This window comes from Sceloporus undulatus, chromosome 2, assembly GCF_019175285.1.
Source record: "Sceloporus undulatus isolate JIND9_A2432 ecotype Alabama chromosome 2, SceUnd_v1.1, whole genome shotgun sequence".
NCBI classification, from domain to species: domain Eukaryota; kingdom Metazoa; phylum Chordata; class Lepidosauria; order Squamata; family Phrynosomatidae; genus Sceloporus; species Sceloporus undulatus.
Window position 1 is genome coordinate 292,141,085 of NC_056523.1, and position 17,827 is coordinate 292,158,911.

At 43.0% G+C, this 17,827-nt stretch overlaps 1 protein-coding gene across 5 annotated transcripts in view; it reads right to left on the bottom strand.

Moving 5' to 3' along the window:
• LHFPL2 (LHFPL tetraspan subfamily member 2) overlaps window positions 1-17,279 on the bottom strand; it is a 133,249-nt gene extending 115,970 nt beyond the window's left edge. For 3 of the 5 annotated variants that reach the window (XM_042447887.1, XM_042447883.1, XM_042447884.1), the window contains exon 1: window positions 17,072-17,279. The gene's annotated coding sequence lies outside the window, so the exon portion shown is untranslated. Of the gene's footprint in view, window positions 1-15,727; window positions 15,783-16,432; window positions 16,517-17,071 lie in introns of those variants that run through there. The other 2 variants (XM_042447886.1, XM_042447885.1) reach the window with 2 other exon arrangements.
• Between the last annotated feature and the right edge of the window lie 548 nt (window positions 17,280-17,827).

Sequence of the window (17,827 nt, forward strand, 5' to 3'; positions counted from 1 at the left end):
CAAATACTGCGACCAGATCAGGATGACAATCTTTTTAGCTTAAAAAAAGTGTCTACGCAGGACAAGTTACATGATCTAATTTGACTGTATTTTTAGGAAAGCAAAAAAGTAATCATAGTAATTTTCAGCAGGCACCAACTAACATGAGCTTAAATTATAAAGAAAAAAATGAAGGCTTTGAGCTCAGCAAATTAAAATATTTTTGTGTTCTTTGGATCAAATTACTAACTGTTGAAAAACCGTTGCAATTTCTATAAACAAAAAGATAAAAAATAACATTGTTTCTTCACTGTAATTTGTGTGCGATCAGATCATTTTAATCAACATAACTAACATTTGTTGCTTGAATTAAGCAATACACACTCTGGAAACAACAAACACTCTGATGTCTTTGTCTAAAGAGAAAATTATACAACAATCCATTCTGTTTCTCAGTAACACAAGGTTTTAATCTTGACATTGAGGGTGTCTCTACACTGCAGAAATAAAGCAGTCTGTTACCACTTTAACTGCCACGACTCTATCCTACAAAATCCTGGGGTTTTTAGTTTGGTGTGGCAACAAAGCACACTGAAAGACCCGGCTGAACACCACACCAAATACAAATCCCAAAATTCCACAGGATGGAGCCATGACAGTTAAAGTGGTGTCAAAGTGCTTTATTTCTGCAGTGTGAAAGACCAGATAGTAAAATCTGTACTGTAGAACTGTGGAACATAATCCAAATTTTAATAATTAATACACACTGTTCAGTGTCTTCAATCACTAATCTTTAATCATTATTTGATTGTTTATTCTGTCATGTACTCAGGGGCTGTTGCACCAAAGACATGTCCTATTTACTAAAATAAAAGGGAAGTAATAGTATTCTTCAAGAAAATCATTAAAGTGTTACAAAAGTACCTCATTAAACAGCAAATTTTCTAGACCTCTTTGTCATCAGGCATGACACTACAGAAATTACGAGGCATGGGAAGTAACAAAGAAAATTGGCCTACTGGATTGGCCATTCTATGTGTCTCTGCAGCGGCAAAATGGTTACTGCAGGCTCAATGAAGAAAAGAGGTTGTTAAATAAGCTTTCATCTTGCTGGGGTGTGCAACTAATGCTTTCCTTCCACCCAAGTAGAAAGTAGGAGACCCCAATTAAAGATCCTACTTACTTGCATATTATTTGTCAGAAATCGAAATGTGTTTAGTGGTGCTTACTTCTAGGTAGGTGCAGACAGAACAGCAGTTCTTGTCTCCAAAAGAGCAAAGATTGCCAGTAACTCCCTTTGAATTCAACATTAACTTTCTTCCAAATAATCATGCATATTTAATAATGCTAGACTTAGAAAATGTACAGTTAATACTTCTTGACCTTGGCCATGAATACAATATGTATCTTCTATGGTACATATCTACTACAGTGGGCCTTTGGATCCACTGAGGTTTGGTTCCAACTCCTTGTGGATACCAAAATCCATGTATTCTCAAGTCCCATTAAATACAATGGATAGTAAATGGTGACCCTTATATAAAATGGAAAAGAAAAATCAAGGTTTTCTTTGGGGGATTTATATATATATTTAATATTTTCAAATCATGGATGGTTGAATCAGTGCATAAACAATCTGTGGATACAGAGGGCGCACTGTAGTTCCTAAAAATCACCATAGTGAAGACTGTGTTAATGTAAGCAGCTCATGGTTGTATCCCAGACTATTCTATGCTCCAATTCCAGCTAGATTTTCAGTCTCTAATCTGTTTTCTAGTTTTGAAAGCATCTTGAGATCCATGAAAATGTAACATGGGGAAATACAGCACATATCTTTTTCCAAGAGTCTAACATGCAGATCAAAGCTCTGGTAGCAGATCCAGATGTCATAGATCTTCTCTCAACAATGATATAACTGTAATAGTTGCTAAAAATGCTTTCTAAGTCAGACTGGCTGATTGCCTGTGCAAATTCAGACTTCTCTGTGATGGTATCTCATCTTCATGTTCCAGCCTTGCTTTTGGCTAGTAATTATGTTTAATAATTGAGGGAGAAATGATCAAAGTAGCAGATTAGAAATTAGCTCTAATATGTGGCTTGTGTAAACTCCCAACATAAAATTTCTTGATTTGTGTTAGCATTCCTCACCATTTCTCACCAATACAACTTCTGTGTATCTCCAAGTCCTTTCTTGCTTCTCATTTGGAGCCCTGGTTCATTTGACCTTTAAGACCTGGCTTGGCTTGGCTTTTCCTTCATCTTTATCCATCCCCTTTTGGTAAATTCTTCTCATTCTTAAATAAGCATCTGTTTAATTCAAATTCCATATCTCCTTTTTAGTCCAGAGAAGATAATGAAAAATATGTGCAAAAAGTGATTGCAAAATATTTATTTTCTATATACCGGTAGTATAGTATAAAGGTGCATCTACACTGTAGAAATAATGCAGTTTGACACCACTTTAAATGCTATAGCTTCATCTTATGGAAGCCTGAGATTTGTAGTTTTCCAAAGTCTTTACAAGAAATACATAAATTGAACCTAGACAATGAGGAAATAGAAATAATTAAGGAGTCCCCGTATTCAGGAAGAAACATTGATCAGAATGATGTCTGCAGTCAAGAAATAAGAACAAGACTAGGAATGGGAAGGGCAGCTATCAAAGAACTAGACAAGATCCTAAAGAGTACAGTTATATAACTGAGCGCTAAGATTAGAATTGGCCAAGGCATTGTATTCCCTATCAGTATGAATGGATGCGAGAATGGGACAGTAAAGAAAGCTGACCGAAGAAAAATCAACTCACCTGAGATGTGGTGCTGGAGAAGAGTGCTAAGGATATCATGGACAGTCAAAAAGACAAACAAATGGGTCCCAAAACAAATAATGCCTGAAACCTCATTATAAGCTAAGATGATCAAATTGAGGCTGTCATACTTTGGCCACATAATGAGAAGACATGGGTCACAAGAAAAGACAATAATGCCAGGAAAGGTAGATAGTATGATAAAGCGAAGATCACATGCCAGATGGATAGAGTCAATCGGGGCGTGTCATGGGCATGAATTTGCAAAACCTAAACAAAGTTGTGGAGGATAGGGGATTTTGGAGATGTCTCATCCACAGGGTCACCTCAGTCAGGGCCCAGTCCAGAGAAGTTAACAACAACCAACAACAAGGTCTTTAGCCTTCTCTGCCTGCTTGTGACTCATCAAACATCAAATCCCAGGATTATGTAGGATGGAGCCATGGCACTTAAAAGTGGTGTCAAACTGCATTCTGTCAACAGTGTAGATGCACCCTAAGAAACTTATTAAAACTTGCAGAGTACAGCTTGATGCAAACCCTGCCCTGGGAAAGGTAGAGGCTATGGTCCAACAAACTAAAAAGGAACTGACATACTGACAGCATAAGACATTGTCATGTAGATTACGCCTATTCCATTTGTAGCTCATATATACAAATGAGTAAGGAATTTCAACCTACCTAGACCTGTGGGAGAGTGTCCTTCAAAAGAAGGCATAAAACTACATCTAGCTCAACATGTGCCTTGGGTACAATATATTTCTAGCTAAGTGGGGCAGCCAAAAGTTTATTATGAAGTACATATTCCTGCTTCCTTATTTCTATCTATATCCTCATTGGCTTTTATTGGAGTGCGATTTTGTCTCTCATCTACAACAAAATGTTGGGTCAGAAATAACTTTACACTACAACATTATGGCAATGTGTGTTTAATTCTACAGGTACCAGTGCTCATATTGCCAAAAATATGTAGCAAAATTAGTTTTCAGTCCTAAACCAATTGTTAATTTCAACTAGACCCACTGAATCATGGGAACTAAATCAACACTTAAATTCTACTGGTTGAATAAGTCTACTATGTCTGGCATTAAACTGGATTAAAGCCTAGAAGTAGTGGATGACTCCCCCTCCTTCAGTACTGTACTGATAATAAGACATATATGCCTCTATTAAATCTTTGGATGTTCAAATGTTTGACAAGCTAATTTTCAAAGGAAAGGAACCATCTGATCCATATAAGCAGATAAATTATAATGCCCAGCGAGTTTTCTTTTTCAGCCAGCACCACAAATTAGTTATTGTGGGAAAAACATTTTGCATCAAGATGAATATTATAAGGTTTAATATGTTCCTTCTATACTAGCCTTATTATTCTCTCAAAATTTAACTCTTTTTATATTATGCACTGTTCCCACAGTTAAAGACGCCTCAAGGTTAGGACACTGCTGATTAAAAGCATTAAGTGAACTAAAAATCAAGCCATAGGGAAGGCAAAGTGTTCAAATATGAAACTGAAATTAGGGTCCAAAAGGCAGTGCAGAAATAATCCAGTTTGAGACCACTTTAACTGCCCTGGCTCAGTGTTAGGGAATCTTGGGAATTGTAGTTTATTGTGGCACTAGGGCTCTCTGATAGAAAAGGCTAAATGTCTCACAAAACTACAGTTCCCAGAATTCCCTAGCTTTGAGCCAGGGCAGTTAAGTGGTACCAAACTGGATTATTTCTTCAGTGTGGATGCAGCCAAGGTTGAAGTTCGTTTCAGCTTCATATACGCACATCATGCCTTCCCTGTGGCTTGAATTTCAGTACACCTAACACTCTTCATCAGCAGTGTCCTAATCTACTGATGTCTGAGTGTGGGAACAGTACAAATCTCAGGCTGGAATGCACCAATCGGGTCCCAGACATTCATAATAAACACTCTACTGTGTGTAACTGAGTCAGGAAAGTAATGAGACTTTGGCTGAAGAATAAAGCAGTACTCCCTTCAAGGGACCTGGAGAGGATAAGGGGAGATAAGAAAGGAGTCCAGAATATCTCACATTTATCTTCCACTCCTGAGCAAATGCAAATGAAGTGTGATAGGTCAAAGAAATGTGTGTTTTAGCATTCATTTCACCATGAAGCAAGAGCTTCTTTCTCTTGTGCTTGCTCCTCTGAACTCCTCTTTATATTTTTTTCTTAAATTTATTTCTGAACAGACACAGCATACAAAATGTCATCTATTGGTACAGCTCTGGATAAATTATCTAAGTAAAATTCAGACACACAAAAACACACAGCATGAGATATCACAAGAGGTACCACAGCTGTTTTCCAACTCTGTGAGTCATCTCCAGCTGTCTTACCTGAAACTGAGTGAAATCAGTTCTGCTGATTTGCAAGTAAGCATGCAAGTATAACAGCTGGATAAATGCACCCCAAACAACAGCATATGCAGCTAAGCAAAACCAACCAACTCTGCCAGTAAGCAAACTATTAATCTGTTATGCCTTACAAAATAATCATTTCAGTTGCACACCAACTAAAAAAAGGTTTTCATTAAATCGATCTTTTCCTGTAACTTATTAGCTTGCATTACCAACACAATGAAAAATACAAGATGGAATGAAGTGCCATAAACTTCTGCATGGTAATTTTTAATATGGTCATTTATGTGAAGATGCTGTAGTAAAACTGCAGTTGAAAGGCACAAACGGGATTAAATGTACCCTTTTTATTTTAGGTCTATTGGTGCTAAAGCTATAACTACAGTACATACCGTATATACTTGACTATAAGTCGACCTCACGTATAAGTCGAGGTCAAGTTTTGGAGGCAAAATTATGGATTTTGATATGACCCTTGGATAAGTCGAGGGTAAAATTTAGGGGCATGTAACAAAGGATCTAAATGATGAAGCAAAGGAAAACAATGCCAAAGAACCTGCAAAATTATGGCAGGCATAACTGTTTTAACTCATACTAAAGGTTGGATGGAAGAGAGAGTAGAGGGAGGTCAGTGCTTCTAGGACTGATTGCACTCTTGCCTTATACCAAGGGATCGTTCCCTTTTAAATAAGAGTTAAAGTATAATATTTACATTTGACCCATGGATAAGTCAACCTGGGATTTTTGGGTCAATTTTTTGACTAAAATTTCTAGACTTATATGGGCCGGAACAGACAGGAAGGAAAAAGTGGCTCTATACTGGGTTTTCTGAAAGCAGATTTTTTTGTCAACCCCCCATCATGTGCACCATCACACATACACATCACTTGTGACCTCCCATTTCCTCTCTCTTCCCACCCAGATGCCATTCCATTGGACACTCACCCATATGACCAGTCACACAGTTGCACGTGCAATGCACTGCCTGTACAATGCATTGATGCATGGGTGTACCCAGTGACACACTGACAAAGCACAATCATGGAGGCCCTCCATACATTCCCTGTTTCCTCCCTTCTACTAAAGCTCCCCTGTTGCATTTTCTGGTTTGTGTATGTTGTAATTACATCCATTGCATTATTGGCAATTGCCTTTTTGCGTTGCTGCAGTCCCGTATTGGCATCAGGCTGTTTACATGCCTGTGCATTTTCCACCTTGAGTTGGAATATTCCAGCTTATTTTTGCTCCAGTTTTTAGCCCCAGAATGTGGCTTCATTTTGCTTTCCACCTACTTTCACCTCATGCATCATCTCAACACCTCACCTTCAAAGCAGTTAAAAGCCACTTTATTTGGCCAGCGTGGACTACTCCATGGTCACAACAATGAGGCCAGAGGTTTCCATTAAATATAAAAAACCAGCAAGTATTTTTATTAATAAATACAAATATTATTCTAAAAAAGAATACTCTGCTGCCGTACCTTAATCGTGGTAACAATCAGAAAACACTCTTTCAACAAATGTGTTTTTCTCTTCTACTGAAATTACATTGTTCTAAGTTTTTCTGAAAGGCGTGATGGATTGAGTTAATACTCTGATTACACATTGCCACTTCTATTCCTGAATAGAGGAGGGAGCAAATCTGTTGGAATCCTGCAGTTGGAACATACTGCATTGGAAAATACTGCAGTGACTTACACCATCCACACTTTATGGAATTTTTCAAATGAATAATACTATTATTCATTTAAACCTCCCTCTCCTCCTGTCTCTTCATCATTCTCTCCTAATGACTTTGCTAATTATTTCGTCTCTAAGATTACCACCATTCGCTCTGATATAGTCCCTCCTGATTCCTCTTCTGCTCATAATCTTCTTTCGCCCGCCCCTAAAAAATTTTCTGTGTTTCCTCCTGCTTCTTTGGATGAAATCTCTACACTTCTGAACTCTTCCAAACCTGCAACCTGTCCTCTTGATCCAATTCCTACTCGTCTTCTAATTTCTATAGCTCCCTCTTTTCTGCCCTCGCTTCTCCATATCTTCAATCTCTCTCTCTCTCTACTGGCTCCTTCCCTTTGGACTTCAAACATGCTCTCATTTCCCCAATTCTGAAAAAAACTTATCTTGACCCCTCCTCTTTGTCTAGCTATCGTCCGATTTCTCTTCTTCCCTTTCTTTCTAAGGTTTTGGAACGGGTAGTTTATTCGCACTGTCTTGAGTTTCTTGAAGCCAACTCCATCCTCAATCCCTTTCAGTCTGGTTTCCGCCCAAGGCATTCCACAGAGACAGCTCTCACTAAGATCTCGAATGACCTTTTACGGGCCAAGGCTAATGGCCTTTATTCTGTTCTCATCCTTCTTGATTTGTCTGCAGCCTTTGACACCGTTGATCACTGTCTTCTAGTTGACATACTCTCTGACCTTGGGTTCTCAGACTCTGTTCTCGACTGGTTTAGATCTTATTTGTCAGACAGATCTTTTGCAGTAGTTGCAGGTGGTCAGACTTCTTCTCCTGTTCCCTTATCTGTTGGAGTTCCCCAGGGCTCTGTTCTGGGTCCCCTTCTGTTTTCTCTCTACACACTGTCCTTAGGTAAACTCATCAGCTCTTTTGGTTTCTCCTACCATCTGTATGCCAATGACACCCAGTTGTATCTTTCCACCCCTGACCTTTCTCCAAGGCTTGAACAGCAAGGCTCGTCTTGCCTCACAGCTGTCTTGCAGTGGATGCACCATCGGCGTTTGAAGCTCAACATGTCCAAGACGGAGCTTCTTGTCTTTCCTCCTAAGTCCACCCTTCAACACTCCTTTTCTGTCTCTGTGGACAACATTTCTATTCAACCAGTCCAGCAAGCCCGCAGTCTTGATTTTCTTTGACTCTTCTCTGTCGTGTATCCCTCAGATCCAGACCACAGCCAAGGCTTGTAGATTCTTTTTGTACAATATTGCTAAAATCCGACCTTATCTTTCCGCCTCTACTGCCAAGATCCTGGTCCATGCCCTAGTGATCTCACGACTTGATTACTGTAATGTCCTCCTGGCTGGGCTTCCTCTTTCTCACCTCCGTCCTTTAATCTCTGTCCAGCATTCAGCTGCACGCATTATCACATCCACCCACCGCCCTGACCACATCTCTCCTGTGTTGGCATCCCTTCACTGGCTCCCCCTCCCTTTCCGCATTCAGTATAAGCTCCTGCTGTCGACATTTAGGTTAATAATAATAATAATAATAATAATAATAATAATAATAATAATATCATCTACCCTCTATTCTAGTTAGGACAAATGGAGACATAAGATGTTACACTTATGAGACAGATCACAGTAAGCATTTTAAAATAATCTTAGTTACGAACATTCAATTTACATAAGAGCTCTATATATTCAAATAAGCTCAGTAAGCACACACACACACACACACACCCATCTGTACAGCCTAAGCATATTTACTTTCTGGATGTCATTTCCACCGACTTCAGTTCATCTCACTTTTGGGAATTTAAAATGAGGAAAAAGCATAAAAATATGATATATGCCAATAGGATTGCTTTTCATACTGCTTCAGGACTCTTGTTTTTTGCAAATGTTTTTCAAAACTGAATCCAATTGTTCATTCAAACTAAAATAAACCCATTTAATCACCAAGAACTTGGTACAGCAACAGGTAGGTAAACTCCATCATTTTGATGGACCTACTCTCACTGGCAACTAACAACACCAAAGTGCTGCAGAAAGTAATCAGAAACAGTCCACATTATAGTTTTTGTGGATTTTTTGGGCTATGTGGCCATGTTCTAGGAGAGTTTCTTCTGACGTTTCACCAGAATCTGTGGCTGGCATCTTCAGAGAATGCTTGCCTGGAAAGGAGTTGGGTATATATATTGTGGGAAAATAGCAAGATCAAGATACAACAAATGCAACAGGGTCAGGGATTTCCCAGCAGACAATGGGCCCATTCCCACTGAAGGAATAACCTGATTTGGGTCTGCCCCGCTATTGTAATCGATTACAAAAGGCCCCACGTTCCCACTATGAAAATGGGACCTCTTTGGAATCGATTCTTTGGGAGGGCGTGCTTGTCATTCCCACTGGAGCTGGGGAAGACAAGCGGCCCTCCACTGGACCATTTCTCTCCCTTTCTCTCTTCTTTCCCTCCCCTCCCCTCCCCTCCCCTCCTCTCCCTTTCTTTCTTTCTTTCTTTCTTTCTTCGTTTCTTCCCCATCCCTCCCCCATTCTTCTTCTTCTCCCATCCTACCTCCTTCTTCTTCCTACTTCCTCTGCTGGGCCTCCAATGTTTCCCCGGGGCTGGCGGGGCCGCTAGTGCTGCTGCCACACCAGCCAGCACGGCGCAAGCAGCAGCGGGGCAGCAGCAGCGCCTGTGGCCTCACCAGCTCCAGGGAAGTGGTAGGTGCCTGGCAGAGGAAGTAGGAAGAAGGTAGGATGGGAGGAGGAGGAGGAGGAGGAGAAGAAGAAGAAGAAGAAGAAGAAGAAGAAGAAGAAGTAGTAGTAGTAGTAGTAGTAGAAGAGATGGTGAAGGAAGGGAGGGAGGGGAGGGAAAGAAGAAAGGGACAGAAGCACCGGCAATAGGAAGAAAGGGAGCTGGGAAAAGAAGAATCAATCCCATTCTGAAGTTCCCACGTTGGACACGGGTTGGGATCGATTCTTACCAAAAGGACTGCAAAATAACTGCTAACAAAATACCCCGGCTTTTTTGCGTTTACCCCATTTTCCCCACTGGAATTGATCAGATGAGGATCTGAATCGATTTTCAGTGGGAACTGGGGCCTTTTAACTCGATTTTGGATTCGAGGCTTTAGGTAGTGGGAATGGGCCCAATGAGCACTAATCAAGCACACACTAAACCTCTTTTGCAGACTCTCCTACCCTGAGGACTGCCATTAGCAACACATGCAAATCACTCCTGCCTTTCCAGGTCACACAATATACAGTATATATCCAACTCCTTTCCAGGCAAGCATTCTCTGAAGATGCCAGCCACAGATGTCAGGAAGAAACTCTCCTGGAACATGGCCACATAGCCCGAAAAACCCATTAAAAAGTATGGATGCCTGCCACGAAAGCCTTTGAGTCCACATTATCCTCATCAATTATCAGACTGTTCTGTAGAAATCAAAATCAGCTTACCCATGGCTACCCATGCCCCTTATCATTTGTAATAGAAGAGCCATTTAGCAAAAGGTTGTGGCGAGTCAAGAAAATGGAGCTTGTGGTTTTACTACACCACACCTGCTCCCAACCTACAACTTAGGGAGAGTTCTGTAGCTTTGTGACATTGTTAATTTCTCAGTTTAAGGGAAAGGATAACAGAATATACAGAACTAATTAATAATCTAACAATAAATAATTCCACTGACAGTGGAAGACTATAAGGAAATTTGAAATTAATCTCTCGGTGTCAGATGCATTTGCCTCTCATCTTTATAACATTCTGTCACAATCTCACCTACAATTGTTTCCTGGGAAACATTACCCTGTGAAATGACAGAAGAAACAAATATAAATGGAGTTTTCAAATAGATTCATTTACCATTATTACAATATTAGAAGGTGGAACTGAAATACTTTCCTGGATCCTAATACTAGTGCTTGTAATGCTATTTTTGAAATGCCCTTCATTTGAACTTCAACAATGTTTTCCTGTTTTTTCTGGATTTATCTACAATAGTGTCTAAGGGTTACTAGAAACCACTGGGCTAGTCACCAAAGAGCACATCCTCATGGGAAACTCTTCTACTCTAAATGAGGCATGTTATTGTCATATGAGAACAGCAATAAATCACTTTAAATTTGTTTTTCAAGGGTAAGCATGATCCATGATGGTAAGCTTTTATTGGGTCATCAGGTCCAGTTGGTTCATACTGGTCAGTGTGGTACCTGACACCAGAATACATACCGGTCACATTTCTCTTATCCAGAATTCTGAAATCCAAAATATTTCAAAAACCAAAACGTTTGTCATAGGTTGCTGAGATACTGACATCTTTGCTTTCTGATGGTTCAGTGTACACAAACTTTGTTTCATACACTAAAAATATTGAAAATATTGTATAAGATTACCTTCAGGCTCTGTATATAAGGTGTATATGAAACATAAATAATTTTGTGTTTAGACTTGGGTCCCATCTCCAAGGTATTTCATTACATATGTATATGCAAATACAGGTATTCCAAAATCCAAAAAATAAAATCCAAAACACCTCTGGTCCCAAGCGTTTCAGATGTATTATTTTATCTTCTCTCTCTCTCTTTTTAAAACTGGTTTCCAGCCCATATAGCTCCAAAATATGTTTGAAAATAGTGGTTGACAGTTCCCTTCCCTGCTTTCCTTTTATGAGCAGACAAACACCTTTTTGTTTTGTTGTTGTTCAAGGCAAACAGCAACAATAAACAACATATCCATTAAATTATTTTACACCGTTTAATGTCAAGAGTTTTAATTGTTTTTAAAAATTTTATTGTCAAGGCTTTTAATTTATTCTCTTCAGGAGAAATGTGGCATACAAATCAAATGAAATAGCTACTGAACGTGATAACTATGGCAGAGTACACTCCCTCCCCAAGGGCGGCGCCTGCTTTTCCATCAGAGGGAAGCCTCAACCGCCAAATGGTGAGGCATCCTGCCGGCGGAAAAAGAACCCGCAAAAAGCATAAGGAGTGCACCAGAGTGCGCCACTGGGTGCCGTACAGCACTTGCGTAACAATGGCAGCACCCATCTGGACAGGACGCCGCCATTTTGACGCCCTCATCACATGTGAGGGGTGTCTAGAAGCGCCGCCCCTCGCATGTGATGAGGGCGTCCTTTTCAGCCCATCTGCACCGGGCCTATATCACTAACTACACTATCAAATTTTCCATAGGTAACTGAGTAGACCCTATGGAAACAGAATGCTGGACGAAAGAAGCAAGGTTCTTCAACCTGTGTGTGCCTTCAAGTTGCCTGAGAATCTATGGTGACCCTATGAATTTCACGGAGTTTACTTAGGCAAGGAAATGTTTTACCATTTCCTTTCTCTGAAATATAGCCTACAGCACCCAGTATTTGTAGGCCTTCTCCCATCCAAGTACTAACCCAGGCTGAACCTGCTTAGCTTCCAAGATCAGACAGGATCTGGTGACTTTAGGTATATGTTGAACTACAATTCTCATCCTCCTCAACTAATGTGGCCAGCCTGCTAGCTTGAGAATTATAAAATCTATAATCATATTTGAAAGGTACGCGGCTCAAAAAGGGCAAATCAGGGCTTTTGCCTGGTCCAACAGAATTTACACAGTTTGACTGCCATGACTTACTCTACAGAATCCTGGTGTTTGTTGTGTGGTACAGGATTGGAGCCAAAATTATACACAAGAGATAAGGTTAGAGGAGTTCACAGGGATGATGTAAATTTCTTCATTGTCCCCAGTTTGAACAGGCACAAAATGCAGCTTTACTTGGAAACACAATTTAGAATACTCTTCAGTGGGACACAGCATTTTCAACCACTAAGTGCAGAGCGTACACAACCATGACAGTGATGCCTATTTCAGCTGTGTCTTGTACAGATTAGGAAAGCACTAGCAAAAGCTTAGCTGAAAGCTTGTGTGCCTTTAAGGGATCAAACATTTGCTTCTCACAAATCGATAAGTGGAGATGCACACGTAGAAAGAGCAGCCAAGAATGCCACCTCCAATAGCTTAGTACAAACCACAAGATAGATTGTTGTTTTGTTATAGTTCTTCCTCAACCATGGATAAAAGCAAACCTCCCTCTACAATTGAACTAATGTAAAAAGTAACATCAGTTGCCTGTTGGTTCTCACCTGGATCACAGAAACACACTGTTATGAAGGTAGCAAAACGAGACCTGTGCTTTTCTTGCATGTGTATGTATGTATGTATGTATGTGTATGTGTATGTATGTATGTGTATGTATGTGTGTGTATGTATATATATGTATATATATATATATATATATATATATATATATAATGGTTCTCAACCTGCTGCTGTGTGCCTTCAAGCCATTTTTGACTTATGGCAACTCTAAATCTATCATTGGATTTTCATGGCAAGATTTAGTCAGAGGTGGTTTGCCAATGCCTTCTTCTAAGACTAAGACAGTGTAATTTACCCAAGGTCTCCCAGTGGGTTTTCAGGGCTAAGTGGGCGTTGAAACCCTGCTCTCTGAAAGTCCTAGTCCTACCAAATGCAAACCACTACACCACACTGCCTTTGCAAACCCAGCAACTGCTGTCAAAATCCTTTTATGCACAACTGCTACAGCGTTTAAATAGTCTGTCCTCCATGTGGACGCCTTCTGAAATACCTTGCAAAAGCGTCCACATGGAGGACAGACTATTTAAACGCTGTAGCAGTTTAATGTACCTTTCCCCATTTGTGTTCATTATGTGAGCACACATGTGAGAAAACACAAACAGAACAAAACACAGTTTACAGACCAGTCTAAACAGAATAGAACATAGGGGAGCCCTGGTGGTTCAAGATGCAAGAAATACGTGCTTAAAATAAAAACAAGTTATAGTTTTTTGTGGGTTTTTCGGGCTATGTGGCCATGTTCTAGAAGAGTTTCTTCCTGATGTTTCGCCAACAACAAGTTACCTTTTTCCTCCTCTAACCCAAATAGGCAAAAATCAGTTGAACAGGGGCTAAGAAGAATTCACATCTCCCTGGAAACTTCCTTCCTAGGTATGTATAACAACTCTGGTATTACATCAGAGTTGGCTCTTGTAAGATAACACATTAATGCCATTGTTTTCCTTGACATCAGTCCAAGTTCCTCAACCTGAGAAGAAATGTTTTGCTATGTCAAAGTCCTCTTCCCCAATTTTCTCTGAACAACAACTATTCTTAATTATTCTACTCTTTCCTCTCTTTTTCCCCTTCCTGACATTGTTGGTACCTATAAAAACAAACAAATCCTAGAAAGCAACAGCCCCAACAATGGCCTTTTATAAAAAAATGCTTTTTCACTATGTTCAAATTCACAAACAACAAAAACCAAACAATGCTGGTACTCTGTACAGCTGCCATACAATCCAGCGTCTGCCAGGGCTCTTTTCATCAACTGTTCCCAGCCTGCTAGATATAACTGTGTCAGTCTGTAGAATCAGTATGTAGAGAGATCTTGTAGCAGCTTTGAAACTAGCTGAAAAAAAGAAGTTGGCAGGATGAACTTTCATAGACTAAAGGCTGCACCCTTACTGGTGAAATAACTCAGTTAGGCACCGGTATAACTGCCCTGGCTCAAGGCTATGGAATTCTGGGAGTCGGAGTATGTTGTAGGGCCCAGAGTGGAGCCCACAACAAACTCCAACTCCCAGAATTCCATAGCCTTGAGCCAGGGCAGTTAAAGCGGTGCCAAACTGAGCAAACAGCCCCACAACTAACCATGTCCTACAAATGTCAGTATGCAAGGTTGCAATCCACTGCCCGCTTATTTGGGAATGAACTGAGCAGACATGCATTGGATCAGACTGCCAAAAATGGAGCAGGGTGGTAAGAGGAAAATCCTTGCTCTTGTTCTCCAGTTCCTTAATTAGCTTCATGTGTTAACACTGCTTTCCTCAAACCTGGTCAATAAGCCAACATTCTTCCTGAAATAATTATACCATTTATGATGCTGCTGGGGGAAAGGGGGGAGAGGTTTTCACTTTTCCTCCCAAACTAGTAAAAACTACACCACAAAACAGAAAGTGAAAGGGATGTGTGTGTGTGTGTGTGTCCTACATTCAAAGAAGTCAGTCCAAATGTTCACAGTGGAGTGGAGGAGGCTGGATCCCCCTCCAGCAAGCTAAATGAGTGGAACAACCATCTGACTTGTGGTTTTTCCCCTTCATGTCATCTCTGTACTCCCCACAAATATGCAACCATGGATAAGGAAAGGAGATTGGAAAAGCTCGGTTGCCTAGCTAATGTAGCAGCAAAGGTCCTTGTAAAAAAGAAAGAAAGAAAGAAAGAAAGAAAGAAGCTGGGAGCATGAGGTTTCCTTGACTTGAGCCTACTTCCTCAGAGACTTCATGGGGTGGACTCCCCACAAACTGACTTATTGGTCTGAAAGAAAGAAGCTGCCAAGATGCCATAAGCTGTATTTATGCCCAAGTGCTGCAAAAAGAAATCAGAAACAGTCCACATTAGACAGACACCCTGAAGCCTTGCCATTCAACAACAGACCAAGACAGAGATTAACACGGAAATCCCTTCCTCTCAACCAAGGGTCACAGAGTGTGTGTGTGTGTGTGTGTGTGTATCCTACTCACTCCCATGCCAGCATTCTCTGAAGATGCCAGCCACAAAGTCAGGAATAAGCTCCTCCAGAATGTGGCCACATAACCTGAAAAAACCACCCAAAACTGAAGTCCACATTATCCTCAGTCATCAGACCAGTCTATAGAAATCATTGTGTTAAAAGACAGGCAGCCAAGTGCTGCACCCAAAACAAAAGTCGTTCTGTAGCTCTCAGCTACACTTTCCCTGCTTTCCAGTAGAAAGCGAACTGCAAGTGCTGACCCTCCCGACACAAAGGCTGCCTTCCTCCCGGGCTTCTGCAGAAGATCTCACCCAAAGCCATCTGGCTCCCGCCTTCCTTTCCCTGGTCGGTCCTCCTCGTTTAGGCCAAAGTTTCCAGAGAAACGGGAAGGCGGCTCGGGGTCTGCTTTCTTCCCAACTTAGGAGGAGGGAGGGAGGGAGGGAAAGGGGCTACCAAGGCTTGCCAGAAAACCCTGGCCTTCCAAGAAAGGGAGCCCTTCCTTTCCCAGCCGCCCAAACAAGGAAACAATGCCCCCTCCCCCGCCTTCCCTTTTCCTCCCTGGAAAGACCCCAGCAGGCGGCAAAGCCATGGAGCCAGGGGCAGATCGCTCTCCCTGGCTGCCTTTGGGCGCTGCAGAGGGGGAAGGGGGAGAAGGGCTCCAGCAGCAACCAGAGCCCAACTGTGGCTGACCAGCTGCATCTGCATGGAGCCCTGGCAGGGAAAGTGGCGTCGACCCGGATTATTGCTCCAGTGCGGAGGCAGCCCTTATGGGAAGCTGTTCCCCACCAGCAAACCTTTGGTGCCTTCTCTGGGCGGGAAAGGGCCCGAAGCCGAGGGCTGGGAGTGTGCCATTTGGGAGACACCTTTCCCAGGCTCCTTAAAGCAGAAACGCCAATGATTCCTCCGCTGCCAAAGCTGTTTCTGGGATCCCAGCTATTCCTGCATATAGACATCCCGAGTTTTTGGAGGGTGGAGGAAGGGGCTGAACACAAGCCAACCTTCCAAGACAGACCCACCTGTCTCCCCACCTATGCAAGCGATTTTCGCTTTTGGCCATCTGGCCCCAGCCGAGAGGGAAGCCCTCCAAGCCAAGGGGCCTCGCAGCAGCACTTGCCAGGCCAAGTGGAGGTCTTGGGGGCAGGAGCTTTGCTAGACTGGAGCCTAGTTCCTCAAAGGCAGGGCCAGCCCAGAAGGAGACCGCCAGGTCGGAGAGAAAGAGGTCGGCAAGGAAGAAGCAGCTGGAAGGGGAGCTCTAGGAGCCCCGAAGCCTCCTTCCTCAGAGGCATCGAGGGGAGGGCAGAGTCCGAAAGGCAGAGGCTGCAGCCCACCTCCGACTCCCGGCAGCCTCCAGGAGCCGGACTCTGGGAGGCTGGAAGGGGCTGGCAGCGGGAGCTCTCCTTCGGCTTCCTGGAAGAGTCCCGGGGTGACCCAGAGAAAGGGCTGGCAGCCAGGAGGCGCTTGGGGAGCCTGCCTTCCTCAGAGGCCCTTTCCTTTCGGGCCCCGGTTCAGGTGTCTGTCTCCTGCTCCCGGCCCCTTTCCTCCAGACAGACCCCTTTGCCCTTCCCCGCTTGGCTTAGGCTCCCCCGAACTCAGATGCCTTTAACGCCTCGGGAGGAGGCAAGGAATGGAGAGCCCAGCAGGCGCCCGGGACTTACCCGCCTTCCGCCTCGCAGCCAGGGCGCCGAGAGAGAGGGCTACAGCCCAGGCAGAGGCGGCCCTCAGCCCGGCTCCTCAGTCTTCCTTCAGCAGCAGCGGGAGGGGAGACCGCCTCCCCCAGCCTCGCCTCCGACTTCCCCCGCCGCGACTCCGGGCCAGCTCTGCAAGGGCTTGCTGCCTCCGCCGCCGCCCGGCCCGGCCCTGGCCCTGCCCCCTTCCCCTCCCAAAGCAAAGGGAGCCAAAGGGGAGGCGGCACGGGGATGGAAGCCTCCGGGGAGAAGCCCCAGCCAGCCCCAGAGCGGGAAAAGGGCGCCGGCCGGGAGCCCCTCTGGAGGAGGCACGGCAACAAATGACAGCCCTTGGCCGGCAGAGGGGGAGCTGGGGGACATCTGCCATGTGTCCCTATGGGCAAAGAGTCTCCGGTATTCCCCAATGATTGCCATGGGCAAGTGTCCCCTTTCCTCAGCCTTCCCCAAAGATGCCCTCTGGGCAAGCACTGCCCTTTCTTTTAGTAGGTCTCCAGAAAAATATGTCGGACCTGACCAAAGAAAAGCTACAAAGCAAAACACTCCTAGAAACGGAAAGTCCTGCTTCTTAGTCCAGCTCCAAATGGAGGACCTTTGGCCATTCTCCCCGGACAGAAGCTTGAAATGGAGGCTGTCTTGGAAAAGGGCCTGGTCCCCCTTGTCCCTAGCACATCTTTAAAGAGGGCTCTCACGTCAGCCGTAACTTTCTTTCTCTGGGCTAACCCTGCC